Source organism: Astatotilapia calliptera, chromosome 2 (genome assembly GCF_900246225.1).
Source record: "Astatotilapia calliptera chromosome 2, fAstCal1.2, whole genome shotgun sequence".
Lineage (NCBI taxonomy): Eukaryota > Metazoa > Chordata > Actinopteri > Cichliformes > Cichlidae > Astatotilapia > Astatotilapia calliptera.
In genome coordinates, this window is record NC_039303.1 from 32,045,417 (window position 1) to 32,071,556 (window position 26,140).

Below are 26,140 nucleotides of genomic sequence, written 5' to 3' on the forward strand. Positions count from 1 at the left end.
GCCCTGCTGCTTCCAAGCAGCATTAAGAGAGGCAGTTTCTCATTTTCCCCCCAGAAAGATTAAAAGGAGATTTTTTTTAGGAATACATATAAAGTCGATTTTCTGAACAATCGCAGGAACACCAGTTGTCAAGTCTTGAATGTGTTTTGATTTTATGTGATGAAAATTTCATGTTATTAAATAAAAATGCCAAACTAGTCCAGCAGAAGGCACAAACCAATGCTGTCACCACAAACCTGCTAATAAATGTAATATGAATCCTGCAGAGTCCCTGTTGTGATATTAGACTGTCAGCCTGGTTATTGTGGAGACAGTGCTGCAGGTGACTGTAGAGGGACTCTGGCTTTGCCTTAAGAAAAGTGTAAAATGTCAGCCCCTTATCAATAATGCAGCACACCAAAAACAGTGGGGAGTAAGAAAATGGAACCCACTGTTAGAGACAGTTACCTAGTGCTTCATCATTATTCACATAATTGTATAACAAATACTTCATCAAAATCTACTTGGAGTAATTACCAGCAATGCAAATGTTTCCATTCTAATCCTAGTGCACAACCAAAACAAACCCATATGATGAGCTTTAATGTGCCATATCTTGTCACGCTGATTAGGGCTGGGCGATATGACCCAAAATTCATATCTCGATATTTTTTAGCTGGATGGCGATATAAGATATATATCTCGATTTTTTTTTTTAAGCCATAAAGTAAGAACAAAAAGAGAGTTCTTAGTCAAAGCTGTGTCCCAGATGTCACACAGGCACTTTTATTAACATACAGCACAGATGTACATGAAAAATTACTCAAAATTAAATTATGAGCATTCATTAAATAATAATGCTCCATAAATAAAAGAAAACAAGGTTGTTTTTGTGCTAAACAAAGAGCTCACAATTGTGCAGTCAAAATGTAAACTAAAAGACGCTGAGCGTAATAACAAAGACAGACAGATTTCACAGCTGCTCTGTTCCCAAGTTTTACTGTGTGACTGATAGCCTGGAGTTTGAAATCCGCTTCATAACCACGTCTCTTACAGGTGCCATTTATGGTCCTTATCCACACACAATACGGTAATATTACGTTGATGCACAGTACGTATCACTCCGCGAAGCTCTTCGGTAGCCGTAATGCGCCGACAATCTATCAAGCGGTGCAGCTCCGTAGCTTACCAAAGTCGTACTCAAACATTTTTGACAGATTGCTGAGCGCCGTGTACCACATAAAATCAGTTCGCGGCCATCAAGCACAACCAGAATTCATACATAAGGCGCGCTATCAACTTTTGAGAGAATGAAAGGATTTTAGGGTTAGCGCTGTTAGCTCGTTAGCATGTTTAGCTCGTTAGCACGTTGACGCCGTCCAGCCCCACGCATGGGGCGATGCGCAGTAACTCGTTAACGGAGATTTGCCGTGTCCGTCTTGTCGCTGCCTGCATGTGAAGCGATGGGGGAGGAGGGGGAGTTGTCTTCAGTGAAGGCGAGGCGGAGTAACGTTGCGTAGAGACAAAAGTGGACGAAAGAGAGGCAAACTTGCGGCTCCACAACTATAATTATAACGTAACATAGACTATATCGATATAAAGGATATTGTCACATCTTATATCTCGTATAAAAATATATCGATATGTTTTAAAAACTCGATATATCGCCCAGCTCTAACGCTGATCACCAGTGAAACAAATTTAATGTCTATTACAATTTTTTTTTCTTTTTAAAAATGGTGGTTCATCTTATAAAAATGATTTATTTCCCTGCTCTCTTACTGCCTGTCTTGTTAATGCATGATCACTGTGGTTAATGAGACAGGTCTCAGTGCATGGGGACTGACAGTTTCAGAGACTGCACTGCTAGTTGGGTGAACACAACTGACACCCTCATTCATCATGCATCCACGGGGTGCTGCTTGGTCTCCTAGTCTATCCACGCTGCGCTTCTCTCCCCTTGTCTTAGTCGAGTCTCGAGTTGCACCCTCAGATGATAATTATTAAGACATTATACTGATGACAATAGCAGTGCTTTTTTTTCTGTAAAAGAGACAGGGAGTCAGCTTCTACGTGCTGGGATGATTATAACTGTGAAAGAGGGTTGGCGTTTGTTGTCGAGGTTGCAGCTGCACGATTTCCAAGAATAGATGTAAATACCAACTGTACAGTAGTGTACCTGTTTGTTACTGCTGGCAGCCAGTAGCTAATTGTGAACTAGCCAGAAAATCAAAAGCTGACTTGTCAAATATGCTTTTTTTTTTTTTTTTTAAGAATCTGTGATAATACTTTATATAAAATGAATATGAAGATGTTTTTCCCCACATTTTTGTAACCAAATAAATGAAAACAAGTCTACATTCTTTTGTGCTGTGCTTCATCGGTGTTTAAAATATGTTACCTGACCTGAAGCAATAATATAAAGGTGCAATTATGAAAGCATTATTAATCTCACTAATCCCGATGGCGTGCCATGGTGCAATTTTAAAATGTAAGAGATGTAATTAGCCCACATATACCATAATTACTGAAGTCTTGACTAAAATTTGTAAGCTTGCATATTGCAGTATCTCTGAGATTTACTCTATTAAACTTTGATGCTTGGGAAAAATCGAATGAAAATAGCAAATAGGTGAATCCCAGTTTTGTGCGTTTGTCTGCAGCAGCAGCTGCAGTCCTTGAATGTCACTGTTCACAATCATTATTTGCATAGGGAGGTTCTCTGTACATGTAAGTCAGCTTATCCCCATAGAGCAATGAGGCAGAAAGGATATACAGCATGGGGATGTTTTTACTGAGGTCTGTCTGTCAACACACTGGTGCCTGAATGGGTCTGAATAATCCATATCTTTAAGAGTCCACTTGGCTATCACAGGGTCTGTCTTAAGAGCAGGAGGGTCGTTTGAGGATTGCGGCTCTAGCTTCCCATGGAAAAAAGGCTTTCTTGTGAAGAGGTGGCTCATTAATGTGTATTTTTGTGGCAAATTGTGCGTGTTGTAGTAGCCAACATGTATATTGCCTCTAAAGAAATGAATTAATTGGCTGGTTATACTCTCAGGATGTTAATGTAATATCGCTACAATTAATGCCATTATCTGTAGACGTAAACTCGATTCTTATAGATAAATTGGAAAACCTACATGGATAATGTGCTGTAAAATGTTTGTGGGAGCGCTCCAGACACCTTGGTTTTCATTGATCTAACACTTCAGGACACAGACCTAAAATCTAAGGTTTCTGCTTCTCTCTCCATTGCTGACAGGATTTTCCTTTTGGAAAAACATCCAAATTTATAATAACAGGCAAAGCAGATTTTGATCTTTTCAAGAGTACCTTCCTTCGTGACATTCCTCCATTTCATACATCAGATTATATTGGCAAGACACCAGAAAAATGCAATTTCCCTGCAATTTCACTCCTTATCTCACAATATTATTTTGCTTTCAGGTCTAATAGAAATACAATTATATTTGTAGTGCAGAATCATGGGCTGCTCCCTGATCTTCTGTTTGAGCTGCGTAGAGATTCCTTCTGCATGCTGCGGTAAATACAGACCAAAATAAAAACAGTCAAAGCCACGTTTACTTCTTGTCTTAACTGAACAATAGGCAATTTCTCCAGCCTTCTTACAAGTGCTGCCTATTGAGTAAAAGCCAGCTGTGTTTACATATTTGCGTGCCAAATAGATTCATGCCTGCTTGCATCTGTGGTCCCCTGTGCGAGTTTGGATGTTTGTCTGTAGACACTTTTCTTATCCAAAAGATGGAAATTGTGACAGTGTGACAGAATAACCTCGGGTAGGCAGGATGCAACTGACGCTACACTGAACAGCACCACAGGTATCTCTGCCAACACAACGGCAACAGAACACTACAGCCTCCAGTCAACATCGCAGTTTGCCTTGCTACTCATCGGGGGTTTAATATTCAATTATGAGGGTCCTCCAGTTCAAGCTGTGCTGGATGGCTTATGGAAAAGCCTCGCTGATTGATGAGTGGGCATCTTAGCTAAATAAGCTCTCAGTTTGCCCCTGAAGGAGAAAAGAAACAAGACAGATGGCTTGTGGGGGTGTTTTTAACTGACGTGGCAGAGTTTTTTTGTAGCTTTGCCTTATTGGTGAATATGTGTGGTAACAGAAGCCTTATCGCCAGTGTCCAAACAGATCAAGCCTTAAGTGAAGTCATAAAGTGCTTTCCTTTAAAATACTGGTTTTGATGACTAGTTCTTTAAACCAAAAAATATCAAAGAATGCGTATTTGAAAAATGAATCTTGGAAGGTTCAAAAGTTGAAAGACGTTTTGTTTTTTCTAAATGCTTGCCGAAGGGTACCGTGACAGTGTCATCCCACTGCCTTTCTGTTTTAGAACTGTGACAGCCTGTCAAACTGTCATATCCAGCTGAGTCCGAGGATGTGTAGGTCTAGCAGTGTAGTGCTGACAAACAAGCAGACAGAAAAAGTGGTAGAAAGGGAGAGAGATACAGGCGGTTGAGCATTTGCTTAGGCACACAGAGGGGTGAGTAGCTTCTCCTCTGTCATCTCATGGCAGATCACATTCCTCAGCAGTCAGGTATTTGGACCTTGCCAGTGGGCTGTTTTGTTGGCTGAAAGCTGGACCAAGCTGTCAGTCAGATTAGCACTGTGAGCCACTGGTGGGAGCGCAGTCCTATCCTCAGGGGCACAGCCATTTCAAAGATCTGTAAATCCCCAGCACTGAGCATTCACACACAAACACACATGGGCGTGCGCAACCCCCACCTAAGAAATGAGGGACGAGATCAAGCCAGGTCATGGGAGGCTCTTTCCAAACAAAGTGTTCTTTCGGGAGACTGCTGCCTTCTCCGTGCCCTTCATGCACATGTGCATGCATTTATCCTCAAACACCCACACAGTCACACACATACACACACACATTCTCCCTCCTGCCTCCTCCAAATGGGGACAGCAAAAGCTCTGGCACATGGTTGGCTATCCAGTATCTATGGCTTTCACACTCTAGTCATTATGTACTGTAGCCAGTATGTTATTGCCTCCATATAAAAACGCATTAACGTGAAGTGTGATCTGGTAAAAGCCTTTGTAATACTTCATATCTAAGGATATTCTCGGAGTATACAAACTAAAAATTTATTGGGCAGACAAAACTGGATCATGAAGCGGCAAATTGATTTTTCCCCACTTTTTGCACTGATGACAGTCACAATATGCAGTCAAGCTGAATGGACTAAATACATTTGTATAAGGTCTTTTAACCCATGTTGTGCCAGCATGGCCTGACAGTGGTTCTTGTGATGTCAGGAATGTTTTCCCTTTTCAGTATTTCACTCTAAATGTTAAGTGGGAAGGAAAGTTCAAAGCAGTCATCGTATGTGTTGTGCATTCAGAAGAACATAGTGCTGCTTTTCCAATTTCAGAGTGAAGCTCCAGAGTAGGCATACTGCACGTAGATGTAGCGCGGCCTAAATGCACTGGAATGACACTTTTTATTTTTCATGTGAGGAAACAGAATATCTGCAAAAAGCATAATTGAATTTCAGTCATCGCTAAAACTTCATTCATGCGTAAGACCCAATAATGAATCACTGAATGGTCAAAGGTTTCATATTGACATTTAAAGCCTCATTGATTAATTCAGGGCATCCACTCATGCCTCGAGTAACCTTGCATGCAAGAAAACATTCTGCCGTAAAAGCTGTTGGTAGCTGATGACTGCCTTCAAACAACACAGGATTCAATCGTTTTTTCTTTAGTTTCTGTATTAAGATGAAAAGGCAGCCAAAGTTTAGCGGTCCCATCTTAAATGGTAAAAATTAACTAATAAAAAGGAAGTAAAACTAGGATCTGTGGCGTTTTTTTTCTCCTTCATTCACACGAACAGTCTGTTTAAAAAGTGGCCATTTCTAAAAAGTAGAACTGAACTGAACTTTAACATTCTTCCTTTGGTCCCCCCCTGCTCTGTTGAACTTACTGTTTTTTCCTCTTTATTTAAACTCAACCTTTCGATACCCTTTGATAGAGCTGGTTGCTGATTTTGATGTCATGTCTGTCTCACTGTCACACCAGAGATTAAGTGACAAGGAGACCATCTTATAGGGAGATAATTGAACTGTAGCGAGAACAGTGATGTGAGGGGGCCATATAGTGCCTGATAAAGATGGTCAGACAGGCAGATATGGAGATGAGGGTGGAAGACAGATGAATTTATCATCCATTTATAAAGTTAATCTGACGTTTTGTCATGTGCTTACATGGCCTTAGAGAGGAACCGCAACTCAGCCGTATGCACGCTCGAGCAAGCATTGCTGATGTGCTTTGATAGTTAAATAACACTACACGTCTGCACGCGCTCCTCTGCTGCTTTCCTTTATCTCAGACCTGGGATCAGCCATAAATACAAAGTGGTTCCCATCTTCCGGTCTTGTATGTCGTAAGGGTTTGGATGTGTTTACTTCCCAGGAGATGGTTTGGAGACCACTGTTTATCCTCTGAGACCACTGCTATGCAGCTCCATTTATGGCATGGCCCTCTGTGAGGTTGTGTTTCTGTCTCTCAGTGAACAAAAGCTCTATATACTCATCTTCTGGCGTTTCTCTTGGGCTTGCTCATCTTGCTGTGAATGCAGGTGAACCGGTCTGTGCAAAGTGTTCATACACTCCTCTGTTATAAACCTTTAGTCTACCGATTTTTCAGTAGCAAGAAAATCCGTTTTTGATTATTAGTAAGCAATGTTCTGTTGGAAGCGCCACATAAAGAAAAGGTGAACAGTGGATGCAAGTTGGACATGCATGCATGTTGTGTGTAGATAAAGTTTACCTGGGCCTTACTAGATCTTTTTTTTATATCCAATACTTTTTATGTCTTCAAATTCTTTGATATTTTCAGTTTTATATGATTTTTAGGTTTGTTTAACACTTCACTTCCTCTACAGATTCTGGCTGTTTTTAATGTATTTAGAACACATATAGTAAAATTTCAACATATGCCAGTATGTGAAATTCAATCAGACTGTGATTCTTATCATCTTGATTATTATCGTTCAGTATTACTGTTCATGCACAGAGCCAGCTAAATGACTCGATCATGCTCCTCAATGTTATCAACCAACTCCCCCTTGAGTGTTTTTAGTAGAGGAAGATTGCATGACCGAGGTGACACGTACTGCATTTAGAGCAGGAAGGTGAAGTTACGCATAACTAAGTAATCCAACACAGTGGCAGAGATGTTGATGTTGTGATGCTCAGCAGCAAGCCGCTTGCGGTAATCTTAATCTATCCAAATTGTGTTTAACCAAAGGAGAAAAAACAGCTGCCAGTCATTCTTAACACAGGCACTTAGCTGTGCTAGGAAATAAAAAGGTTATGTCTCAACTTCTTCTTCTTAATTCCACACTTGCAGTTTATCCCTTCCCAAGAAACACAACAGCTTTGTAAAGTGTCTTTTTTTTTAGCTTCATATTTAAATCCCTTAAAGAAAACTATTATGCAGAAAGAGATTTTCTGCTGATAGTGAAGAGCAATGACTTGGAATGAACCTTTAGTTTAGCTACGCTGTATAAAGCATCATCTAATTTTTATCCATCTTCAATGAACGTGAATTTGTGAATACCGCATATGTAAATGTCAACATACACTCCATCTCCAGGCACATGAAAAGCTATTCGTTTTTAATTGTTCTTGATCACAGCCGTCCTCTTACTTTGCTATTCAATAGCAGTACTACATGTATTAATGATCACATACTTTATTCATGGATTTCGGTTGGGTGTACAGGCTGCAGTAGTTTGCATTGAAGATGACAGCGACCTCTGGCCGTCCTCTGTCGCCACTTGTTTTACTTATAAAAAGCAGCGGGTGATCTGGGTGGGTAGGGCTTTGCTGAATTCACTATGATGAATTACTCCTAACCTCTCACTGTCTTCCCGACCTCTGCTGCCAAAGTGCAATGTAAGGATTTCCATGTACATGCATGCATACGCTTACACGGTACTTCCTCCCGCTCCTCTCTCTCCTTCTCTCTTTCTGTCTTCTCCTCCCGTCTGTCATTCCCAATTACTGCTTGCGTCTCTGTCTTATTCAGATTTATTTGATACACATACACACACCCTGGCTACAAATATGATCTAAATCTTTCCTTTGTAGTTTGTAATCATCTGCTCGCAGGCCATCTTCGTTCTTCGCACGTCGCTGCCAGTTTCCAGCTAGATTATCCGTTACTCGTCTGCTGTGTTGATGAGAATGATAATTTTTAGGTTTGTAGATTGAAGAAATCATTTGACACCAGCATGCGGTGTTAAATTAGAAGGTCACACTTTTTTGTTTGTTTGTCTGTTTGTTTTTTCAGAGACCCTTTTAATTGCTTAACTGAATCAACTATTTCACCTGACAGAACAACAAATGACCAATCAGCCATATTTAACTAACACACATCTGAATAACCAGGGAGAGGGGCTGGTGGCTCGAATCAACCTGTGTTTTAAATGTATATTAACAAAGTGGTGGCTTGTGTTGTATGGTTTTGTAGAATATTGAAAAGTGAAAAACTTGAAATTTGTTTAGTCTGCATACCACTTAAGCAAATAATTAAACTTGCATGGTTATAGTTGCATAAATCCATCCACCCATTCATTTTCTTAAGTACCAGTTTGGGTTCATGGAGGGAGGCTGGAGCCCATCTCATCTGTCATAAGGCAAAGGGTAGGGTACACCCTGGATGGGTTGCCAGTCTCTTGTACTGCTAAATGGGGACAAAGATTTTTCACATCATCAAAAATGGAATAAATGCAGTGAGTCACAAACAAAAGAAAAAAATTTCACTAGTGAACGTGCTGCGATACCTCCACCTCAGCGTGTTGATGAGTATGGCAGTAAGAGTGGATAATGGAAGTACTTTGTGTTGTTATCCTGAAATGCACATCACTTTTTTGTAATACAGCTGTAAAATCAACTATGTTCCAATTAAAAGTGTTTAAAGTGACTAATGTTATGTAAATGCTTAAGCTAATGTATTTTACTAATATTATATCACATAGTTGTAATGTAAATTATTCAGCAACCATCCTGATATTTCAGAATGAGTCCCGTCGATAAAATAAAATGTTAACATTTTACACAAACAGTCAGCCACCACCATGTCAGTGATTAAAGTAACTTTTAATAAAGGGGTTCAGGTTAAAGTTTGTGGGGTAACATTGTTGGAGTTCTTTTGGTTTCTTTTTTGCCATCGTATCAGATTGGATATTGAGAATCCTGTAATTCTACTGTTGGTACTGCCACTAGATATCTGTTGGCACTGATACTTACAACACAATCTAAGACACTGTAAGACACACTTGAAAGTGCTGAAGGCCGTATATGTGAGCCACAGGTTCATATGGTCATGAGTCAGATACAGTAACTCCATAAAACTCAATAGTACTCAAGGGCTGTAATACTCAGCTTATCACATTTATTTTAAGAAAGCTCTAGTTCTGAAAAGGCGTTGACCTTTTGAACCAAAAAAAGCTACAGTGAAGTCAATAAAAAGTGTAGATGTACAAAAGTTTATTGCACAATACTGGATATAAAACTCAAGAAACTTTAGAACTCTGATTTATTTGAGTAACTTAAGCATGATGTACTTAAAAAAAAAAAAAAAAAAGGTTCTGGAGGATCTAGTGCTTCTAGTATCATTGCCCTTTTCCACCACGACCACTGGGTTTTTCACACGGAAAATAAAGACTTACTGTTACATCATGGCTTTTTCAGATCCTTTGGTTAAATTCCTCAGCTGAAGAGAGAGGAAACCTATCCTTAGAAAACCCCAACAAAAGCAAACTCACATAACCCAACACAATCTGAGATTCCTGGGAATAGGCCGGCAGCCCATTCTCCCCAACACATCTCCACCACAACCCCCGGCATTCTGCGGCTGTGTTTAGGATGTGATCTAAGATTGAAAACACACACGTTTTAATTCTGCCAGTTTGTTTGTCTGTTTGGTTATCACAGAAATGCTGTGAAACATATGAATAGGTCCTGGGTGTTGTCACTCTTTCATATGTGCTGAGATGTGAAACCATAGTGCTGCTGATTGTGTTTGAATGGGTCGAGATAATGAACTAGACGCTTTATGTAAAAATTTTATCACAGCACCACTGCCTGTGTGACTTCATAATCGCACCCTTAACGCATTCACTTTTGAGTTAAGAGACCCAAGTGGATTGGTTAAAGGCTATTTTCTTTGTGATATTCTTTGATATCCCAGTAGATTTTATAGTCCCGTTCTTCTCTCTGCCTGCAGGCAGAGAGAAGAAAAGGTTTGGATTTTCTTTTTCCCAAACATTGCCCCAAGTACTTTGAACTGATTTCTTTTTTTCTTTTCTTTTTTTCAAAAGAAGGCTGTCTAAGCAGATCTAAGACACTTTTTACTCTGTTTTAATGAACATTACATCACCAACTGACAGGTTTGTACTTATGTGACTGCCTCATTATTCTGGTCCTATCCTGGCATTCTTGGTTGTAACACAGTTACATTTATTTTGTAAAGCTTGGATAAATTGCAATTATAACACATTTTTCATTGATTGGTCAGTCAAAGGTGCTTAAAAATCATTTATTCGCTTACTTATTATTTTGTGTGTATGCTAATGTGGTTATAACCCAACATTCACATACAACAGCAACAATAAACTGTAAGAACACAATGATCCTCCTAATAGTGCATCAAGCCAGTAGTTATTCTGGACAGGGAATCTAATCTCCTCAGAATGACAGCGTTTTTAAGCGATGTCGACAGCATATTGAGCCTTAGTTTCTCTTGTCCTTCCCAAGGGATCTTGCCTGTGCCTTCAAATCGAGCGTGGCATATAGTATTTCTGCCTTGTAATTAGATCCTTGCTACTTTGCATGTTAACTGTGGGACAGAAGCAGTGTGATGGTGAAACATTTGTCATGGAATCACAAGGCTTCACTTGTGAGGCGCCATGTATAAAGACAACTTCCTTCATTTAAAAAAAAAAAAAAAAAAAAAGACAACTTCCATTTCTTTTCCCAGTGGTCATACTGCATTAGTGCTTTTGCAGCTGACTAATATTTGCTCCCTGGGAGTTATTATGTATCTCTTATGTATCTTATACTAAATACCGCTGTCCAATCCCAAGAGTGGAAAACCAGAGCAGACAGCAAAAACGCAACATTTGAACCTCTGGCAGAATAGAGATGTTCGGTCAGTTGGTTAATCAATCAGCCAATTAAAATGAACTCTGAACATTTAAAAAGACATCTGTGTTAAAACAGTTTGTGCTGTTATGTTATTTAAAGCATCAGGGAGCCTTCCACTGCATTGCTTGCTAGTTAGATTTTGCTACCTTTTAAATAAAGCCAGGCAGACTCTTTCTCCTGTTTCATCGTCTGACTCGTCTTATGCAAGACAACCAATTCTCTACTAATGTCAGAGAATTGATTGTTCATGTTGAACCATGTTTTTGGGGGTTATTTTTAATGTTGACTTTACTTTAAATTAATTAGCAAAAGAGCAGCATTTTGTACCAGACACCACGCCAGGAGCTAGGAATCAATTTGACTAAATTAATTAACTTTGGAAAAGCGATTAACTAAAAGTGCTCACATTTAAGAGCAGTATTCCCCCGCGTAAACACACTGATCATTTCCTTTGCTATATAGCTTTTCAAAGGCTTCAACCAGCTGACCATAAGTAATGCTTGATAATAAGACTAAAACTAAAAATGAGGAAAGAAACAGTACCTGACTTCAGATGCTATAGAGGCAAAAGATGAGTAGCCCATGTGCTTAATGTGTGTTTTCTATTAAAGTTATGTTGTATATCCCTATGGGGCAAAATTAGTAACTTTTTGCAAATAATTTAAAAGCTGGATCATTATGAATAGAGTCCGACTGATATAGGAACATTAAGAATAATATCAAAATTTGGTGACTTAAAAATCCAATACATAGCAACCAATATTTTGTCTTTCAAACACAAAAAACATAAACAAATTTTGCTAAAATTTGCTATGTGTAGTTTTATTATCACAATAATGGATTACTGTTTTACACTCTCTCCGAGTGCTTCAATAAGCTGGTTGTTGTGTTTGTGGCGTTCGAAACGTGTTGTTAGCAGGTAAGTTGCCGAGTGGTGGAAAAAACATGAACATTTATAGCATGTTTTTAGGGTGTTTTCCCCATCGTTTTGTTAGTTTTTCATTTTTTATTTATCAGCATTCATAAACACCAATGCAGATGCATCAGCAAATATCTAATATAAAAAAATGGCTAACTATTATATCAGTCAGGCTCAAATTATGAATCAGTCTTTCATAATTACTACTGACTGTGAAGCACTATGGTCAACACTGTTGTTTTAATATGTGCTATATAAATAAATTTTGATTTGATAATTAATCTATGTTCCAAAGTGTTCAGTGAGATGCTACATTTTTGTATTTAAATTATACCATTTGCAAACCTTGACATACACTTTTATCATCTTATGTGTGAATAAGTCAAACCATTATACACTTGAAGGTTTTACATTATCTAGTCTACAGTAAAGCTTGGGTTTAGGTTTAGGTTTCTAAAACATAGCAGTTTGTGTCATTAAGTATTTTAAAACATTTTAACATGTTAGTATCCATACAACCTACTGCTGCAATTACATTTTTTAAGTGGTTCAAAGATATTTTCAATTTATTCAACACATAAAAAAATGTGGTAGCTTTTGTATCTCCTTCATAAGACATTATATTGCTTAAATGGAAGAAGAAATTTGACCTTTAAGCTGCCTTTAAGCTCTTACTTCCTTTGGCTTCGAAGAACATGTGCTGGTGAAATGTCATGTTACTATATATTTTTCTTTATGTTTTTCTTAGTAGGTGAGACCATGGGCAACATTTTTCACATTTTCCTTCATAGTTCAGTGACACAGACTTGACATATGCTATAAGTCAAGAACAGTTTCTGACTTAACTTATGTTAGTATAGCATATGGCTGTTAACTGATGTTAAAATATTACAAGATCCTAACAGAACAATACAATGAGATGTCAAGGTCATATTTATACATGTATTTAAATGGAAGAGAAGCAAAATCTATTTATTTACAGTGGGGCAAAAAAGTATTTAGTCAGCCACCGATTGTGCAAGTTCCCCCACTTAAAATGATGACAGAGGTCAGTAATTTGCACCAGAGGTACACTTCAACTGTGAGAGACAGAATGTGAAAAACAAATCCATGAATCCACATGGTAGGATTTGTAAAGAATTTATTCGTAAATCAGGGTGGAAAATAAGTATTTGGTCAATAACAAAAATACAACTCAATACTTTGTAACATAACCTTTGTTGGCAATAACAGAGGTCAAACGTTTACTATAGGTCTTTACCAGGTTTGCACACACAGTAGCTGGTATTTTGGCCCATTCCTCCATGCAGATCTTCTCGAGAGCAGTGATGTTTTGGGGCTGTCGCCGAGCAACACGGACTTTCAACTCCCGCCACAGATTTTCTATGGGGTTGAGGTCTGGAGACTGGCTAGGCCACTCCAGGACTTTCAAATGCTTCTTACGGAGCCACTCCTTTGTTGCCCGGGCGGTGTGTTTTGGATCATTGTCATGTTGGAAGACCCAGCCTCGTTTCATCTTCAAAGTTCTCACTGATGGAAGGAGGTTTTGGCTCAAAATCTCACGATACATGGCCCCATTCATTCTGTCCTTAACACGGATCAGTCGTCCTGTCCCCTTGGCAGAAAAACAGCCCCATAGCATGATGTTTCCACCCCCATGCTTCACAGTAGGTATGGTGTTCTTGGGATGCAACTCAGTATTCTTCTTCCTCCAAACACGACGAGTTGAGTTTATACCAAAAAGTTCTACTTTGGTTTCATCTGACCACATGACATTCTCCCAATCCTCTGCTGTATCATCCATGTGCTCTCTGGCAAACTTCAGACGGGCCTGGACATGCACTGGCTTCAGCAGCGGAACACGTCTGGCACTGCGGGATTTGATTCCCTGCCGTTGTAGTGTGTTATTGATGGTGACCTTTGTTACTTTGGTCCCAGCTCTCTGCAGGTCATTCACCAGGTCCCCCCGTGTGGTTCTGGGATCTTTGCTCACCGTTCTCATGATCATTTTGACCCCACGGGATGAGATCTTGCGTGGAGCCCCAGATCGAGGGAGATTATCAGTGGTCTTGTATGTCTTCCATTTTCTGATGATTGCTCCCACAGTTGATTTTTTCACACCAAGCTGCTTGCCTATTGTAGATTCACTCTTCCCAGTCTGGTGCAGGTCTACAATACTTTTCCTGGTGTCCTTCGAAAGCTCTTTGGTCTTGGCCATGGCGGAGTTTGGAGTCTGACTGTTTGAGGCTGTGGACAGGTGTCTTTTATACAGATGATGAGTTCAAACAGGTGCCATTCATACAGGTAACGAGTGGGGGACAGAAAAGCTTCTTACAGAAGACGTTACAGGTCTGTGAGAGCCAGAGATTTTCCTTGTTTGAGGTGACCAAATACTTATTTTCCACCCTGATTTACAAATAAATTCTTTACAAATCCTACCATGTGAATTCATGGATTTTTTTCTCACATTCTGTCTCTCACAGTTGAAGTGTACCTCTGGTGCAAATTACTGACCTCTGTCATCATTTTAAGTGGGGGAACTTGCACAATCGGTGGCTGACTAAATACTTTTTTGCCCCACTGTATATGGCATAATGCGTGATACAATATGTCTTAACACATATAAAACACTATTTTGCACAAAAAGATGTATTTTTTTCATTTTAAATTATGTAATTTTCACATTCATCTAAACTTTAGGCAGCAGAATAAAAATATGGTATATCCAAAAAGTAGCTTTCTTCTATTGGAATCAGTTTTGTCCTTGAAATTTTTTTTCAGCTGTGAAGTTATTCTGCACATCTTTGATATCTTTATTGGGAGAATCTTAATAATCATGTGCAGAGTGAGTGTAATCATTCTACCTGGTTTCAGCTTTGAGCAATCAAGTGTGTTGCAACTGAAACTGTCTCTCTTTTAATGTTTGACTCATTTTTGCAGGGTTTATTACATTTCTTTGTATTTATATATTTGTGTCGTAAATGAGTCTTGATTAATTACTAAATATTGCAGTGAAAGTGAAAGGGGTATGTTGGGGATTAATTGCATTTAGCCAGCTGTATTCATTCTTTACTGAATTTTTATCACTTTAATAAAAGAAAACACCTTAAGCAAAAAAGATGAATCAATTTGCGTGGATCAAAACACATTTCCCTCCTACTATATGCCTAACAGCTTGATGTTTTTCGCAGCTTTCCTCTCCATATGAAAATTTGATGTTATATTAAGATAATACTGTCACACATTTCCTCACTGGCCTGTTTTTAAGGCATCTTTTCTTCTATTTCTTTTTTTTTTTGCCTCTGTGTCTAGCAGTGACAGCTTCAAATATCCTCTGATGTGGGGAGTTACTTTTATTCTTGAATTAGGGACGTGTTTTTATGTTTGCCAAGAAGTAGGCCTATTCTCCACCTCTCACTCTGAACTTTGCTGACAAGGGAGATGCTAATAATTAATGGCGTTTTTGAAATCTCTTTTAAGATTCTCTAGGAAACTGCATAAGGGCGGGAAAGGAAGTACATAAAATGGCTTGGAGCGTGCAGCAAAAACAAAAAAATCAGCCACAGTCAGATGGGAGTTTTTTTTTAATCTAGAGAAACAAATTGCAGTGTCTCTCTTGCTCGCAGACATACAGAGACACACCACAAACATATGTGACCCATTTTGGGTTCCACTTCATAAAGTGGGCAGCCATATAGTTATTATTGTTATTATTAGTTCATGTAGTCAGTTCACTTTGTACTATTTGTGACATAAGGTTGCAAGCCTGCATTTATACTAGTGTGTGATATGAAAAGCTTAGAATTAATAAATCATGAAAGGTACTATTATAAATAGTACTAATAATATAAATAATATATAAATTAGACAAAAAGTCTACTTAAAATATCTGTAGATTTTGACTGGATGGTTACTTGTTGATTACCTCTTTAGGACCTTTTCCCATATATTTTACATACAACATATTTTCAAGGCAACATACTTTAAATAAGAAATTACTAGAACAAGGAAAAACCCTCAGATACTTGGCAATATGAGGAAATAGAGTGGAGGTAGACACCTGAGAGCCTGCAAGACAGAAGAGGGATGAAACAGATGGAGAAGGAGATGAACAGGAACAACTATGATAGGAAGACAGATGGGGGTGTTGAGGAGTAAGGGACCGTTTGGCACCCAGTGGGTGCCCCCATAAAACCAGTGCCCTTTGCTGCTGTTACAGTGTGTACGCACGCATAGAAATGTAAAGCTGTGGCCTTTTTTCTCTAAAGAAGAGGTCTGTTTCATAATGGATTTCTCAGGACATGACTCCTGCCACCCAGACTGTATTGAATTTCACCAGCAACAGCAGCTCCTACAGCACTGCTATTTAATACTGCAGGAGACTACACCATAAAATGGAGAGTTTTTATTTATTTCTCTCTATTATTTATTTTATTTACCTGCCATGGGTAAGGTGATTATGCTTCTGTTTAGCGCACACAGTAGTTTGCATTTTAATGCATTTACTCTGTACATTTGTGTATGTGTGCGGTCTCTGAGAAAATAAACTATTCACGGCTAATGATCACTCCAAAATGTAGTTGGATGGGTTGAAAAATTCAGTTGAAAAAAATCCTGCAATGCAGAGAAAATAGTTCAATCAAACTGAATAACTGTAGAAAATAAATTCATAATAAATTCATTGTCTGTCTAATGTCGCTTAGGATACTTTACTTGGACGTAACAGTGAGGGATTTCTGTGCATATTTGAAATGACAATTACTGTAGAGTCACTCCGTAGTCAGCTAAATGCCTCCACAGCTGCTGCCATCATGAAACCTACAGCAGGTTGAACAAAGCTTTTAAATTTGCACCTAATGGTGAGGCATCTCAACATTTTTAGCTCATCTGGCCGGAGGACTGATGAGCTTGAGTCTGTCCATCTACCCATCCATCCCACCAGTTCACAGTAATGGCTACACTAAAGTACTGATCAGATGATCATCCCATAGAGCTTCATCCAAATTGCACCCAAGGTCAAACTCAAATGTGTCATTTTCCATTTTCACATGAATTGTTACTCCTCTTAGATTACTGGATGGTTGGATGGATGGATGGGTGAACTGGTACTTATATAGCACTTTTCTGCTCTAACTGAGCACTCAAACCACTTTTTTAAGCCTCATTTATCCAATTAGACACACATCCATACTAGTACTTTTTTAATATCTAATTATTTTACCTAATATTCACTCACACACATGTTGGAGGCAACTTGGGGTTCAGTATCTTGCCCAAGGATACATCGACATGCAGACTGGAGGTGCCGGGTAATCAATATCCAAACTTCTGATTGGTAGACAGCCCACCTTACCTTTTGAGCCACAGCTTCCAGAGCCCTAAAGACCTTTTTTTTCACATTTTAGCAAAATTTGTCCTGGATATGAATGTTTGCAAGCATCCCTGACTTCTCAGTGGATTTAAATTCACATTAGTTTGTGCAGCCAACCAGTCACAAGAAAACATAACCTTCGTGCTGTACTTCAAACAACCCATCAACTGCGATAGATCATGAGCAGAATTAACTACTATGATTCTGGTTTCTTCTTTTGTGATGAATCAGGCAGACAGTTTTAAATATTTAAACAAAACTATAATACATTATCTGTGTAATTATCATGACTACACGGGGATCAAATAAGAGGGCATAATTGCAGATGTCACAGATGTATTACTTGGGTCATAATGTATTATGTAATTAATCATTTTAGTAATGTGTTGTTAATTATTTATTTTAATGTGTTACTTACTTCTAATGAGAACTGCTGATGGCTCTGCCTATTTAAAGTCATCACAGCTGTTTCTCAAACCTATTCTCCAATAGTTGCGTGTTCATCTGCTTTGCCTGTAGCTACATTTAAGTGGAATTTTATCACACAACACACACATTTGTTTCAATGAGGAAGGGTAAAAGAACACCCTACGAAGACCTAAAATAAAAGGCTACCATTAAGAATAGTTTATTTTATGTCACTCTCAGTAATGATGTGCATAATCACAGCTAAAATCTTGTGTGTGTTTGTGTGTGTTTTTCCAGGAAACACTAGATGGCACTATGGATATGTAATCCCTGAGAAATCTTTCTCCCTCATTCACTTTCTTGCTTTCATATACAAAAAATATTAACAAAATTTTATTATGTCATGCAAACAGACCGATTACAAAAGATTTTCATGCTATGAAGAGGAAAATGGATTATTTAACAGTTTGTGTGCATTTGTGGCTGTAATCTTGGGGTAAACGCCTGTTTTTGTTTTCAGTGCAGGACCTGAACTTGCGCAGGACTTTCAAGTAGCAGTGCATGCACTTAATTAATGGAGTTACTACAACCATTCAAGGAAGAGCTGCAGGACTCTTATAAACATGTTTGTGCCTGTATACATGAGAGGATGAGATTAACGAAAAGGTTGTATAGCTGTTTTTGTGGCGAGGGTGTGCTGTGTATGTAGGGGAATAAATTAGTGTGTGTGGAGTGTTTGCTGTAACTAATCGTGAGCATATATACAGAGTGTTCCTCTCTTAACAGCTCTGTGCATTTCATGTCATGTACTTAAATCTGTTCCATATTTGGAACCATTCAACCATTCATTTACCTCTGTTCTCCTTATATAGATATATATTTGCATGTATACATTTCATTTTGATTCCTAAACTCCTCAGTTTTTATTCTTTTCTTCTTTCATTTTTTCCCCCTCTCACTTCCTTCTTCTCTCTCCATATTGGTCCCCTCAATAAAAATCAATGCGATCTAGCTAACCCTGTCTAGAGGCAGCTTTAAGTATCCTGGCGTCAATATGCCAGAAAACGGTGCCTGCCCAAGATGTTACTGCTCTAGTGGATAACTATGCGCTTCAATATAATTTCAGAAAAATGTATCTTCTGTGAAATAATGGATTTTTTTTTTAATGTTATATTAGTTAATGCTGACACATACTCTGTGGTCAACATTTTGATATACAAAGCCAGCCAGTAGCATGTTTCGGGCAAATCTCAAACTGTGTGACTTTGTACATGTAAAGTGTGTAATTCCTACTAATGTATGACCATCATGCTGACAATATAGGGTCAAAACTGCCGTTACGCTGGCCTAGGGTCACTTAAACAGTGTGCCTGAAAGTCCTGTGACATCATTTGTATGCGTCAGCAATGCCACAACAAAAGAGGCATACCTGCGGCTCCGTGCTTTTTGTCAGAATGGGGGACCGCAGTGTTTTATGTAGCCATTTCCCTCATTGCAAGGTTTCAAAAATGGCAGTGATGACTTTCATGAAGGAGATCCTCTTATGACTCATTGAGTGACCAGATGCTACCACCTAATGGAAAACCCAAAAAACCAAGTCAAGCCGTGCCAAGTAGGTACTAGTGGAAAAGGGCTATTAGAAATGTGTCAGCGTGAAGGCAAATGTTTGCTTCATACTTTTTAAAGTTCTTCTACTGTTCGGCTAGTAATTAGGGATTGCAGACAAGTCATGTCTTGGATATAAGTATTTTAGTCTTGTTAAACATGTAGCATGTGACCTGCCATCAAGACAACAGATTGAAAAGCACTAAACCCAATTCCCACAATAACTGTCATGCAATATTAACTCGACAGAACTCATCCAAATTAGTTGTATTTTCTGTTCGATGAAAGATAAAGGAAGAATACAGCATCAAAAATAGTTGGGAATTGAAAGCGATTGAAGTGTTTGAAGCTTCAGCACCACAAACTTGATAAAGCACTTGCAGCAGTATATTTCAACTGACTTATTCAAGCAAAAAATAGTGTGCAGAGGCAGCAAATGCTCTAACCAAAGAACTAAAGATTGCAAAAGTTGTTATGGGTGACCAATACTTTTCTCAGGATGAAAAATTCTTTCAACTTTAACCTATCTATGGCGTAAAGTTTCATTCAATAATCTGAAAAGACTGAATTATACAATTGACATACAGATCTTAAAATCCTCTCTGTGCAGTCAGTATCTGTTCCTATCAGGTTATTACTAAAGGCAGCTGTACAGGCTGAACGTGGCCTTATTTTGCATTTGAGTTTAGATAATCTGTCATGTTTGGCTAAATATTGTGCAGCTCTTTCAGATTCAGTCCGGACTACTTTCTCAACAGCTGTGAAACTTTCTCTAAACAGCCATGGGTTTCAAAGAATGTAGACTCCTGACCTTTCTCTAGCATCACTTATTGAATGGATGGCCTATGTGTGTTATTATTTTAACAGTTCATTATTAGGGTTTTCAACACTGTAGAATATTCATCATTAACCACGTGCCAAATAGAAATATGCACTGGTTTTTACTTGTTACTTAGATATAACCACAACACACAGTTTAGTTTAATTATATAACCTTGAGGATTTCTCATAATGTAAAACCTACAGTATACATACGAGTGGAATCAATGTTCCACCAAACATTACTGGAGACCTCAGCCAGAAATTAGTTACAGTGTTTTGTTATTTACAATATGTTGTTCGTATTTTTTGATTGACTCGCAGCTTTTCTACATGCTTAACATGTTGGGATTTGCCTCTTAGTGACCTTTTCTCAAACAGAGCTAACAAATCAATCGCAGAGGAAGCTCTGTTAGTTTTAAACAAGCACGCTGTTCAACTCCACTGTTTACCCACGCTAATTAGAACACTTCATTGTCAAGAGAGTTGCCTGGCAGTGTGTGTTTGTTTGTGCCTGCGTGTGTGTGTGTATAGACTTATAATATTCAGTAAGCCGAACAAGGCCACAAAAACTGACACAACAAGACAAGGACGGATTATATATTCTCTCTTCTTTTTCTGTTGCCAAAAGAAAAAAATCAGTTATTGATTTTTTTTTTTTTTTTTTCCAGAAAAGAGTAGTAATAGGCTTGATGGTTAAGCGGTTTATTAAGATGGCTATTAGAAAACTGCCTGAAGCAGCTGCAGACTTTAAGTTGTCTTACAGTTAAGTTGCCAGCCAAGCGATTATATAAAGATAGGGGAATTGGGGAAGGCCTTGGAGGAAAGTATGACATAGCAACTTTTCTACTCTTAACAAGGAAATATCACCTCATATATCACCTCGTGGAGTGCTTCAGTAGGCATGTTTTCTAACAAAAACACAGCATCCCCCAAATTAAATATATATACATTCGCTGGCCACTTCATCAGGTTGGACCATTTTTTGCTTTTAGAACTGCTTTAACTCTTAGTTGTATGGATTCAACATGGAAACATTCCTCAGAGATTCAGGATCATGTTGATATCATAGCAGCAGGTCTTGCAGATTTTTCAGCTGCAAATCCGAACAATGCAAATCTCTCGTTCTACCCCTCTGTTGGCTTGAGATCTGGTGAGTGTTACGGCCATTTGAGTATAGTTCAAGGACCAATAGGGGGTCCATGACCGGACAATCCCAATCTGGGATTCTCCATCAATTGCGCTTAGAACTGAAGAAGCTTCTTAGATGAGAGGTGAAATGTCTTCAAGAAACTTAAAGAAGTCCAGACGCTTTTCTTTCCAAGCTCCTCAGATGAAGGCATGTTATCATGCCCAAAGTAGTCTTCAGAGGATGGGCACACTCTGGTACTTAAAGGATGGATATGGTCAGCAACTTTTACGTAGGTTGTAGCATTTGAGCAATGCTCAGCTGCTACAAAGGAACTCATCCTGTGCCAAGAAAATATCCCCTACACCATTACGCCCCAAACAATGTGAACAAATGCACGATGGATCCATCCTTTAATTGGGTTTATATCTGCTACATTCAGAGATGCTCTTCTGCATACCTTAATTGTAAAGGGTAATTATTTGAATTACTGTCGTCTGCCCGTCAACAAGGCATTTTTGCCCAGATAAATGCTCCTTATACACACACACACATAAAAACAGGTGAATGCACAGATACAGTGAATGTGCTGTTTTCTAATGTCTGTATCTAAAGTCCTTCACAGTTTAAAATAAATCAGTCATGTGACTCTGGTTTTAGAATTCAAATCATTTTTCTGAGAAATCTTTCTGAGCAAATCTTGCCAAATCTAAGCGCTAGAGCTCTAACATTAGATGAATGTTAGACTTTCATTCAATCTGTCTGTATGATAGATTTATTCATGGTCACACATAGCAGTTACACCATTTTAGAATGTAAGAAATTTGATTAATCTCTGTGTTATCTGAGGTACTGGAAGTTTTTTATGTTCCCAATCCTGGTCTTTGTCTCCTTAATGATACCTCTGAAATTTCCTTAAAACAAATGCAATGCAAAATGTTGTTCGCTGGATTTACATCCGCAAAGAAGACTATTACAAAGCAATGGTTCTGTTCTGACATTTGTATGGAATCATTCTGGAGATGATGTCTTATCAGTGTTATTGGATTTGAACATACCACAGCAAAATTAAATAAAGCTCGACCCACGACTGTTGACGTTTGGAAAATCTTCTCATCCAGAGTTATCTCCTGGAAGAGGCAATAATTGGTTTCAACTTTGTGTTCTTGTGTCTCTTCTTTGCTGTCCCCATGCCTTGTTTGCTAATGTTTGCTTTGCTACTGCAGTTTACAGTTGTGCTGTATATGTCTGTACCCCCCCCCCCCCAACCCCGTTTTAAATCAGTAAAATGTTGATCACAAAAAAAAGAAATTTGATTAATCTAAATTACCCTGATTACTGTTATCCTGTACATTCATAGTCTTGGGATTTATTTTACTGCTCAAGTAAAGAAAACTATTCACAAACTGTCTTGGGGTATGCATATATTGAAAACTCTGTTTATTTATAATACCGTTAGCTCAATTTAGCTGCTTTTTAAATAACATTGTGTTTTCTTTTCAAAATGAACCCGTGTTAGCACCTGTGAGATTTTAGGCTTTTCTCACTCCCAACCCTGTCACAATTTGGTGTCATTTGTAAGTGTGCAGAGTTAACACTGTGATACACAAACCTAGTAGTCTTGATAATGAGACTCAAAAGAGAGCCGGTGAGTCTATAAATATGTCTGTGTAGGTTCTCAGTCATCCAGGTCATGGTAGACTAAGGAGCTAGGAGGGAAAGCCACTGGACTTATTTAAGTTTCATAAAGATGTTTCAGTTAAAACCAAATGGTGGAGAGACCCAGGTATAAAACTAAATAGAGAGAGAATGAAATTTGAACCTTCTAATAATTAGAAAAGGGAAAAAAGTGGTTCCAAAATATGTCCCAAGTAACAACAACAAGTAACAATGCTGAAACCTATACAGCCACCACCCTGTTTGTTTCCTAATCCAGGTCTTTCAAGTAAGACACAAGCCTTCATGTTGCCATAGATCCTTTATGTTACTCTTGGTGTCTTGCGTCATAGCACCGATGTCCCATTTCTTTTTCCATTGTCATTGACATATTTCCCTAAAAGACAAACCCACTATACCTTTAGGTGCTTTAAGAGTTTCTCTACAGTAGTGTGATGTGGCTGGTATGCATCTGTATTATTCATCATTAATTATTAAGGAGTAATGAAGTCAACCTTTAGAATCTGCCAGTTACAATCAAAATTTAGAATAAAAAGCACGCTTGAACAGGGAAATACATGTTCCATATATTCTTTTATGCATTATGTGGTCTATTCACAAATTAGTCTTTCGTTTCAAGCTTTCAAGTTTTTGTTTGATCTGAGCCAGAGCGGGATGTCTCTGTGTCTCTTTAGTACTGACTGTGCATTTCGTTGCATGCGTTCACAACATGCTGTTTCAAACACATGTGAACTTGGACATGGGTGGGTGTAACCGCCACTTCAAAGATGCCACAGTAGTAACTATAGCTAGTCAGAAAAAGGTCTTTTTGATAATGGTTGTAAGATCCCCTGCTTAGATGTTTGGCAGCTCTCCTCATGCTGCTATGAAGGACAGTCCATTTATTCATGTCCGTTCCCAGAGCCCCAGAAGCCCGGCTCCCCAACGCTCCCTCAAAGAGCATGAAACAACGGGTATATTCTGTCACAAGAGAGTGGAGGCGAGAAAGAAAGTGTGTGTGTGTGAGAAAGGGTACATTAAACTTGAAGTGTAGAGGATCTTTGTGCATCCATCTAATTGAATGGCCCTAGTGTCTCTGTGCCTTTGTGTTCATTTCTTCTACGTGTTTGTGTGTGTGTGTGCGCATGTCTGTCGTGAGCATATGTGACCCCTGACTCAAGGGGAATCCCCACCAGATATTATGCTACACTGTTCACTGTAAAACTGCTCAGCACAAAGGGTCGGTTTCATGCTCAACTCTTTAGAAGCTTATACTTCAAAAATGTGACTGGGTGGGTGGTGGTTCGCGTTGTGACAGTGCTTCAGGCTTTTTGTCCTTGGTTTGACTCATGGGAACTAGGTACAGTTTTGACTTAGGAGTCTAATGTTTCTGGTTTCAGTTATATCAGTGTTAATTCCCACATTACGAACAGATACCGTATGTGTAAAGTCACTGAAGGCCATCTTGTTATTAGTTTTGACTGCTGCATATCCCAAAGGGACGAATCCTTTTTCACCTTAGCCCTGACACTTCAACTGAAACTGTAGTCTGCTTCTTCCCACTCGGCAGATACCCTTGCATTCCTCGAGGCCACTTCAAGCCTTTTGTTAAAAAGACCATAAGTGTTCCAGCAGTCCTTAGCTTCTCAAAACAAGAGCAACAGGAACACGTATTTTAATGCTCTGTGTGCACGGGCTTTTAAGGACATCCCTGAAACAAAATTCCAAACCAGTTCACATGAAACCGTAGAACGTTTCAGCTTTGAAGCTCCACCTGAGTCACCTTTTCAATATTTGTGCTACATAATAGCCAAGGACACTGGCTTTTTCTTTTTCTTTTTTTTTTTACATAATAGCCAAGGACACTGGCATTTTCTTTTTCTTTTTTTTTTTACATAATAGCCAAGGACACTGGCATTTAAACTCAACAATAAAAACTCAACTTTTATTGTTGAGTTTAGGCTTCCTCAGTGTTCTTCAAAGCTCAATGATTAAGAAGGCAAAACAAATCAAAGAAAGGTTTGTGAACATAGTAATATTTTTAAAGAATACACACTGTTAATTAAAGAATTAAAATTACTCCACCAATTATAATTACAAAAGTTTCGTTTATAAATAAATAAGACAAATTTGGTTTGTCCTGGTGTGTAACTTGGCCTGATTTAACATTAAAACTATGCTAAAATGAAAAGGAAATCTTTCACATGAGGCAGCTTTTCATACACGTTGATGCTGAAGCTTAAATTTAGTTCATATACTGGCAGAAAAGGCTTAAGATCTACCACGTCATCCTAAAAGCTGACCTCCATCTGTTGTTAATAGGAACAACTTGCACTAACGCCACAGTTTAAATACTGCCTGCGGCATCCTGAGAGACTGGTTCATGTTCTGCAATCTAGCCCGGATACTACACTACTGCAGTGAAAAGCTCAAATCTGTTTAAGAGGAGATCTAGCTAAATACCCACTGGGATGTTCTCTCAGACAGTTAAAAATGATGTTGAAAAACATCAGTTAAAAATGGGCCATTGTTGTTGAATCAATGTAATGAATCGCAAGACCATAACTCAACACACCTGGTTAACAAATTATCAATTTAGATCAAATTACTTGGAGAAAATGCACATTTGTCTGCGCATACACCAAAAACCATAATCTGCTTTATAACCTTGTGTCTAGGATTAGCTGTACACTTTCCATGACCCCATCACATTTCTTTTCTGTCGATATGTTCTCACTGCTTGGCCTTCCTGTTTTCATCTACCAAAGGGCCCTTCATACGCTGCTTTCCCGTGGATAAATTGAGAAAATGACTCTGAATTAGGCCTGGAAAATTCTCTAGTTCGAGCCTTCTGCAATGTTCTACTTTACTTTACATTGGGAGTCTCCTACTCCCTACAACTTATCATTACTGTTCCTTTTTTTACTTTTTGGGTGCTTTTTGCCTCTGCTTTATTTATTTATTTATTGTACTGAATACTGTAAATGTGTCCCACTTGTGAATCTGTTTCACACTTTGCTTTTTTCTCGAGGTGAAAGAAAATCTTGCTGTCGTGTTT

The 26,140-nt window shown here is 38.6% G+C and overlaps 1 protein-coding gene across 3 annotated transcripts in view; it reads left to right on the forward strand.

The window, feature by feature from the left end:
- The window catches only part of mid2 (midline 2), a 163,734-nt gene that overhangs the window by 1,571 nt on the left and 136,023 nt on the right, over nt 1–26,140 (forward strand). The gene's annotated exons all lie outside the window — the stretch shown is intronic.